We start from the raw sequence: 9,172 nt of genomic DNA, 5'->3' as shown, positions 1-9,172 counted from the left end.
TGGGATAGAGTTGATTTTTCTTCCTAGTAGCTGGTGTAGTGTTGTGTTTTGGATTTAGGATGAGAATAATGTTGATAACACACTGATGTTTTAGTTGTTGCTAAGCAGTGCTTACACTAGTCAAGGACTTTTCAGCTTCCCATGCTCTGCCAGGTGCACAAGAAGCTGGGAGGGGGCACAGCCAGGACAGCTGACCCAGACTGGCCACAGGGCTATTCCATACCATATGACATCATGCTCAGCATATAAGCTGGGGGGAGTTGGCCAGGGGGGCTTAGGGATGTGCTGGGCATCGGTTGGCATGTGGTGAGCAATTGTATAGTGTATCACTTTGTATATTATTATATTATTATTACTACTATTCTATTTCATTTTACTTCAATTACTAAACTGTTCTTATCTCAGCCCAGGAGTTTTCTGCCTTTCACCCTTCCAATTCTCTCCCCCATCCCACTGGGGTGGGGGGAGTGAGCGAGCAGCTGTGTGGTGCTTAGTTGCTGGCTGGGGTTAAAACACAACAGTCCTTCTTGGCACCCAATGTGGGGCTTGAAGGGTTTGAGATAATAACAGATTAACCAGAGTGTATTAAGGAATTTGTACCTGTTAACAGCTGCCGGTCATAATACTGATTCATCTGTTCTCAGTATTAGTCTACCTGATCTGCACCATGCTCTTGCTTTTGCAGTACATGTTAAAGATTAGTGTTGGGTGTTGCAGTTTGCTGCGCTCTGCAGTGATTAGTGATGTTTTGCCTGGGAGATTTGTTATTAAATGCTGGTCTTGAGTGTTATCTGGTATTTGGGTTCTGTACTGAAGCCATTACTGTACTTTGGGTACCACCTCATGGAGACAATTAGCAATTATACCTCTTCCTCTGAGAGGTTTTTTATGGAGGAAATACAGAATGGCACCTTCGCTGCCTTCTTCTATGATGTTTCCTCCTTCATTACAACAACTTCAGTATTTTGAACATCCTTGGGTAGTTAAGATATATCCATTGGTAGTTCTTGGGAATATCGTTTTGGTTTTGTCTAAGGGGGTTAATAAGCAGCTTAAGAATATCATCCAGAAATCTGCCCCAAGGCTGGACAGTTATGAGTGGCAGGGTGTGTGGGAGAGCATGGGCAAATGCCTAGGACGGTGGGCCCCTCCAGTGTTTTGGAACTTCACCCCTGAACAAGTGAAGAATCCTGAAAAACTAGTACAGTATTTGGAAAAAGTATGCTGTCACTCTGGCAATTCTAGGGAGACACAAATCACTGCAACGTGCTGGGGCCTGGCCCATGCCTACCGAGCCGTATTCAACACTATTCAGAACCCACAAGGGGAAGAGACAACAAAATGACAGGTGCTGCGGCTATGCCAGAGAACCAACCCATGCCAATATCACTTGCCCCTATACAGAAGAAAAAAACACACAAGAAAATCAGCTCGTTTAGTAAGGGCTGATGATGAACCAGGGCCATCAAGAGAACAGGAGGAGGAAGAGGCAGAACCCACAAATGAGGTGGTAACCACCCGATCCCTGTCCCTGAGTGAGCTGCGAGATATGCGAAAAGATTTCGGTCGTGGTCCAGGCAAGCACATCATCACCTGGCTGCTCTGATGCTGGGATAATGGGGCCAGTAGCCTGGAATTAGAGGGTAGGGAAGCCAAGCAGCTGGGATCCCTTTCTAGGGAAGGGAAAAGGGGCAAAAGCCCTCAGCCTCTGGAGACGACTCCTGTCAGGCGTGAAGGAAAGGTATCCCTTCAAGGAAGATGTTATATATGTCACCCAGGCAAGTGGACCACCATGGAGAGAGGTATCCAGTACGTGAGGGAATTAGCTGTGCTGGAGGTGATTTATAATGACCTGGACAATGAGCAGTTATCCAAAGATCCAGATGAAGTCCAGTGCACACGACCCATGTGGCGGAAGTTTGTACAGAGCGTGCCATCATCACAAGCAAACTCATTGGCAATACTGACCTGAAAAGATGAAGAGGGAGGGACCAATAGTGGATGAAATGGCTGGCCAACTCTGACAATAGAAAGAAAGTCTTTCTTCTTCCCTACGGGCCTGCGTCTTGGCTGTGGAGAAACTGCCTGATGTGCTAGCTGAGAAATTATCCTAGGAGTTCCAGCAACTCAAAGAGGATATGTCCTATTCCTCACCTGTACGGACCAGTATCTCAGCCATTAGGAGTAAGCATCCCTCATGTTCAGGAGAGAAGATGTAGTGAATACACACCACGGGCCACCCTGTGGCTTTATCTGTGTGACCACGGAGAGGACATGAGGAAGTGGGATGGAAAATCTAGCTCGACCCTAGAGGCACGGGTACGTGAGTTGCAAGGAAAAACAACTACAAGAGGGGGTTCTCCCAGGAGAGTTGCGGCTCCAGTTTCCAGTGAGCAGTTCCCTAGACAGGGTAGAAGGGCTGATTTTGCTTGTGATCTTAATCAAGGGACTTTTGACTCGCATTTACAAGAAGTGAGTAATGAATGCTATGACCAGGACTAGAGGGGCCCTGCCTCCAGCCAGGTGGAGGAAAGTACTGGACTGTGTGGATTCGATGGCCTGGCACATCAGAACACTGGAGTAAGTTGCAAATGAGCAGTTAGCTTAAATAATCACCACCACAGATACTAGTAAATAGTGGTTTTAAAAGAAATTTATAAAAGGGTGATTTAACAGAGTTCGATGGCAAGGTTCACTCTATTACTTATTAAATGAATGGAATGTACGGGGGGAGGAAGAGAGGGAGAGATATTCAGGTAGAAGGGAACACAAGAGCAGGGTAAAGGAGGCCCTCCTGTTGAGTCACGAAGTTTGGAATAGACCCCCTTGCTTTCTAAACTACTCCTCAAAGAAGAGCCTAGGTGGGGCTGGATCTAATTCTAGTCTCAGACTTGGTCAGTGGTTTATGTCTAAGGATTATATGTATTTAGCAGCAACTTAGGTTTATTCACAGCAAGGAGAGAATCACAAGAATTTAGTAGTAACTAATCATTGGTTACTCTAGCATCTACAAAGTGATTAAATGAAGCTTATGACAGTATTTGTGTAATACACACACAATCACACAGTAGGCCTAATAAAAGAATACCTCTTAACATCCTTCATGAATTTGATATGCACAGATAAAGATACCCATCAAAAATTCCCCTCGAGTTCAGTGAAATACTCACTTCAGTGATTGTCTCAATGGGTGAAGGGTTGAACCTCAACGAGCACAGGGTACTGGAGATAAGCCCAGATCCTGTTGCCAGGCCTCCATATGCAAACTTAAGAGTTTGCAACTCTGAGAGGCGTCCCACTCAGAGGGAGATACTGGTGCAGCCTGCTGCGGCACAGAAGAGCTCAAAGGGTCTCCCGTGGTACTGCTGTTTATAGGGTTGTGAGATGACTGACTTTAGGCATCAGTAAATTTCCATTCTGGCCACAGCTGTGATCAGTTATTGCTGAGTTCTCATTAATCTCAGCAAGGCAGGTACCATCCACAATGATGTGTTCCCAAGCTGTCAAGGTGTGACTGATTATACCAGGTGGGATCAAGGCAGTCTTGTTCCCCAACTCAACCATGCAAGAGTGCCTGGTACGACCAAGGGGTGCCTGATCACCAGACTCATTGCTTAGAGGCCAAGCCTTGACAGGAGTCCCTGTGGTCGTAAGGTGGTCCAGAGGAAGGGGTGGGGGGATGCACCACCACAGAGTATAAGGCTCTAGTGGACACCGGTGCACAGTGTACCCTCATGCTATCAAGCTATGAAGGGGCAGAACCCATCTGTATTTCTGGAGTGACAGGGGGATCCCAAGGGCTGACTGTATTGGAGGCTGAAGTGAGCCTAACTGGGAAGGAGTGGCAGAAGCACCCCATTGTGACTGGCCCAGAGGCTCCGTGCATCCTTGCCATAGACTACCTCAGGAGAGGTTTATTTCAAGGACCCAAACGGGTACCGGTGGGCTTTTGGCATAGCTGCCTTGGAGACGGAGGAAATTAAACAGCTGTCTGTCTGCCCTGCCTGGTCTCTCAAAGGACCCTTCTGTTGTGGGGTTGCTGAGGGTCAAAGAACAACAGGTGCCAATCGCTACCACAATGGTGCACCAGCAGCAATATCGCACCAACAGAGACTCCCTGATTCCCATCCAGAAGGTGATTCGTCAACTGGAGAGCCAAGGAGTGATCAGCAAGACTCACTCACCCTTTAACAGTCCCATATGGCCAGTGCGAAAGTCTAATGGAGAGTGGAGACTAACAGCAGACTATCAGGGCCTGAACAGAGTCAAGCCACCATTGAGCGCTGCTGTGCCGGACATGCTAAAAGTTCAATATGAACTGGAGTCAAAGGCAGCCAAGTGGTATGCCACCATTGACATCGCTAATGCGTTTTTCTCAATCCCTTTGGCAGCAGAGTGCAGGCCACAGTTTGCTTTCACTTGGAGGGGGGTCCAGTACACCTGCAATCGACTGCCCCAGGGGTGGAAACACAGCCCCACCATTTGCCATGGACTGGTCCAGACTGCATTGGAACAGGGTGGGGCTCCAGAACACCTGCAATACATTGATGACATCATTGTGTGGGGCAACACAGCAGCAGAAGTTTTTGAGAAAGGGAAGCAAATAGTCCAAATCCTTCTGGAGGCTGGCTTTGCCATAAACCAAAGTAAGGTCAAGGGACCTGCACAGGAGATCCAGTTTTTAGGAATAAAATGGCAAGATGGACATCATCAGATCCCAATGGATGTGATCAACAAAATAACAGCCATGTCCCCACCAACCAGCAAAAAGGAAGCACAGGCTTTCTTGGGCGTTGTGGGTTTTTGGAGAATGTATATTCCAAATTACAGTCTCATTGTAAGCCCTCTCTATCAAGTGACCCGGAAGAAGAATGATTTCAAATGGGGCCCTTAGCAACAACAAGCCTTTGAACAAATTAAACAGGAGATAGTCCATGCAGTCGCCCTTGGGCCAGTCCGGGCAGGACAAGATGTAAAAAATGTGCTCTACACTGCAGCCGGGGAGAATGGCCCTACCTGGAGCCTCTGGCAGAAAGCACCAGGGGAGATTCGAGGTCGACCCCTGGGGTTTTGGAGTCGGGGATACAGAGGACCCGAAGCCCACTATACTCCAACTGAAAAAGATATTGGCAGCCTATGAAGGGGTTCGAGCCGCTTCAGAAGTGGTTGGTACTGAAGCACAGCTCCTCCTGGCACCCCGACTGCCGGTGCTAGGCTGGATGTTCAAAGGGAGGATCCCCTGTACACATCATGCAACTGATGCTACATGGAGTAAGTGGGTCGCACTCATCACACAACGGGCTCGAATAGGAAACCCCAGTCGCCCAGGAATCTTGGAAGTGATCATGGACTGGCCAGAAGGCAAAGATTTCAGAATATCGCCAGAGGAGGAGGTGACGCGTGCTGAGGAGGCCCCACCGTATCATAAACTGCCAGAAAATGAGAAGCAATATGCCCTGTTCACTGATGGGTCCTGTCGTCTTGTGGGGAAGCATCGGAGGTGGAAAGCTGCTGTATGGAGTCCTGCACAACAAGTTGCAGAAACTGCTGAAGGAGAAGGTGAATCGAGTCAGTTTGCAGAGGTGAAAGCCATCCAGCTGGCTTTAGATATGGCCGAACGAGAAAAGTGGCCAATGCTCTGTCTCTGTACTGAATCATAGATGGTGGCAAATGCCCTGTGGGGGTGGTTACAGCAATGGAAGCAGAGCAACTGGCAGCGCAGAGGCAAACCCATCTGGGCTGCCGCATTGTGGCAAGATATTGCTGCCCGGGTAGAGAACCTGGTTGTAAAAGTACGTCACGTACATGCTCACATACCCAAGAGTCAGGCCACTGAAGAACATCAAAACAATCAGCAGGTGGATCAGGCTGCTAAGATTGAAGTGGCTCTGGTGGATCTGGACTGGCAACCTAAGGGTGAATTATTTCTAGCTCGGTGGGCCCATGACACCTCAGGCCATCAAGGAAGAGATGCAACATATAGATGGGCTTGTGATCGAGGGGTGGACTTGACTATGGACACTATTGCACAGGTTATCCATGAATGCGAAACATGCGCTGCAATGAAGCAAGCCAAGCGGTTCGAGCCTCTCTGGTATGGAGGACGATGGCTGAAATATCAATATGGGGAGGCCTGGCAGATTGATTAGATCACACTCCCACAAACCCGCCAAGGCAAGCGCCATGTGCTTACAATGGTGGAAGCAACCACCGGATGGCTGGAAACATATCCCGTGCCCCATGCCACCGCCCGGAACACTATCCTGGGTCTTGAAAAGCAAGTCCTATGGCGACATGGCACCCCAGAGAGAACTGAGTCAGACAACGGGACTCATTTCCAAAACAGCCTCATAGACACCTGGGCCAAAGAGCATGGCATTGAGTGGGTATATCACATCCCCTATCATGCACCAGCCTCCAGGAAAATTGAACGATACAATGGACTGTTAAAGACTACACTGAGAGCAATGGGTGCTGGGACATTCAAACACTGGGATACACATTTAGCAAAGGCCACCTGGTTAGTCAACACCAGGGGATCTGCCAGTCGAGCTGGTGATACAAATATCAGTGTTCTCCGAACCCCCTTGCTTTCTAACTTTCCTCACCGAGGTGGGAAGCTAGGTGGGGCTGGGTAAGGAAACCTATGTAATGAAACTCAATAACAGCAGAGTGTTATTAAGCAGGCATTTTATTGCAGCGCTGGGCAGCACTGGGGTTCTCCACCATGAGTGCCCTGACGTGCGGAAACAGACTCCACAACCCGTAAGGTTGTAAAGTAGGTATGTTTATTCAGCGCTGGGCAGCACGGGGGCGGGGGGGGGTGTCATCCTGCCAAAGTCGTGCGCGCCCACGTGGTAGCTTGTCCTGGATTTATACAACAACGTGTTACATATACATAAGGTTTCCCAATACGCCTATACATATGCATGACCTGTCCCCGCTTCGTATTAAAATTAGCCCCAGGGAGTCGTTTCCATAAACTCCTTCCAACTGCGCTTGCGCAGTGCCTCCTGGTAGTGGCCGCGGGGGTCGTGGGGATGAAGGCTGATGACTCCTCTTTGTCACCGCTATTAACCCCTTGTTCTTGTGCAGACCTCGTTGCTCCTTGGCTCTTGTCCAAATCGCAGGGTGGGTTTCAGCTGGTTCTTGAGATAAGTTTCTGTTTATCAGGGACTGTCCTTTGTTGTGAGATTACAAGGCTCCTCACTTTAATCATCTTGCACAATAGTTAGATAAGCGTAGTTACGCTCTAAAAGCCCCTTTTCAGCTCCACTGGTTTGGTAGACTTTCAGAGATTATATGCTATAAAGTCCTACATATTCACAGGATTTCCCAGAATTCATTTACATAAACATGAGATTTCCTGGAACTTATTAACATATGCAAATGTCTGATACACATGCGCAGTCGTCTTCCTTTGTTGTCTTTGGGTGGTCGTCGGGGTCTTCAGATGAAGGCTCGTAGTTTTCTTCACTGTGTTCACTGACTGGCCTTCATCCCCTTGCAACTTTCTTATCTTCGGTGCATTTGTGCTCCCAAGGCCGAGTTGTGTGAGATGGGATTGTCTGAGATGGGATTATCCCGGAGCCCCCTTATCTTACAACCATTCTAACTACTCCCTAAATCACAAAGGCCTTTCTTTTGTTTAGTTAAGTGACTAAGATATTTACAATATCCTCCTTGCCCCTAGGCTTTAATTCTTTCAGGAGGCATTTTGATGCAGTGCCTTTGTCTATCTTGGCTTTAATCCTTTCACTGGCCCCGCCCAATCAAAACTTTTACGTACTGTTGAAGGGGATAAAGTCCCTGTAGTGCACATAAAAATTATGCTGGGGAAGACAGTCTGGGTTACTCCCGCCTCAGGCAAAGGTAAACCCATTCGTGGGATTGCTTTTGCTCAAGGACCTGGGTGCACTTGGTGGGTGATGCGGGAGGATGGGGAAGTCCGATGTGTACCTCAAGGGGATTTGATTTTGGGTGAAAATAGCCAATGAACTGAATTGTATGATGTTTGTTGCTATATAATACTGGATGTCATCACTTCTATGGTTACTATGTGCCATATCAACGGTATAAAGTAAGAATCACCCAAATTAATGAAGAACAAACTTTGAGGAAACTGAGCAAAGTGCAGAGGTGATAGAACCAGAACTGGCTTCAGCATGCTACAATCCACCACCACACACCATCTCTCCTGCCCTGAAAGGCTGTTATGACAGATGAAGCCCAAAGTCATGGACTGAATGAACTCAACCAACGTTTTAGAGGGATGGCCCATAGACTAAGGAAATTATATCTGTGTGTGTGTATATCTATATCTATCTCTCAAAAGACAGGAAAAGTGGTGGTGATTAATTGGAATGTATTGGAAGTGTAGGACCTGGGCATGATGTAGATGGTATGGAATAAGGGGTGGATACTGTCCTGGTTTCAGCTGGGATAGAGTTGATTTTTCTTCCTGATAGCTGGTATAGTGCTGTGTTTTGGATTTAGGATGAGAATAATGTTGATAACACGCTGATGTTTTAGTTGTTGCTAAGTAGTGCTTACACTAGTCAAGGGCTTTTCAGCTTCCCGTGCTCTGCCAGGTGCACGAGAAGCTGGGAGGGGGCACAGCCAGGACAGCTGACCCAGACTGGCCAAAGGGCTATTCCATACCATATAACATCATGCTCAGTATATAAACTGGGGAGAGTTGGCCGGGGGGCAGCGATTGCTGCTTGGGGACATGCTGGGCATTGGTCGGCGGGTGGTGAGCCAATTGGATAGTGTATCACTTGCTTTGTATATTATTATTGTATTATTATATTATTATTATTACTATTACTACTATTCTATTTCATTTTACTTCAATTATTAAACTGTTTTTATCTCAACCCAGGAGTTTTCTGCCTTTCACCCTTCCAATTCTCTCCCCCATCCCACTGGTGTGGGGGGACTGAGCGAGCAGCTGTGTGGTGCTTAGTTGCTGGCTGGGGTTAAACCACGACATCCTATGTTAAAGCAGATGCAACAGACTAGGGCAGTGGTGTGATTCAGGCTTTCTAGCACACAACATCTTCTCTCATCTGCTTTCATCTTTTTTTAAGAACTGCTTTAAGGTCGCTCACCCAATGTCTGGTCTCAGGTAGTGTCCCCTAATCAGCTATGGATAAGAACAGAATTGTGA

This window comes from Nipponia nippon, unplaced genomic scaffold (assembly GCF_047370975.1).
Source record: "Nipponia nippon isolate SJK-2023a ecotype South Korea unplaced genomic scaffold, ASM4737097v1 scaffold_29, whole genome shotgun sequence".
Classification (NCBI taxonomy): domain Eukaryota; kingdom Metazoa; phylum Chordata; class Aves; order Pelecaniformes; family Threskiornithidae; genus Nipponia; species Nipponia nippon.
Note: the sequence above shows the minus strand (reverse complement) of the source record.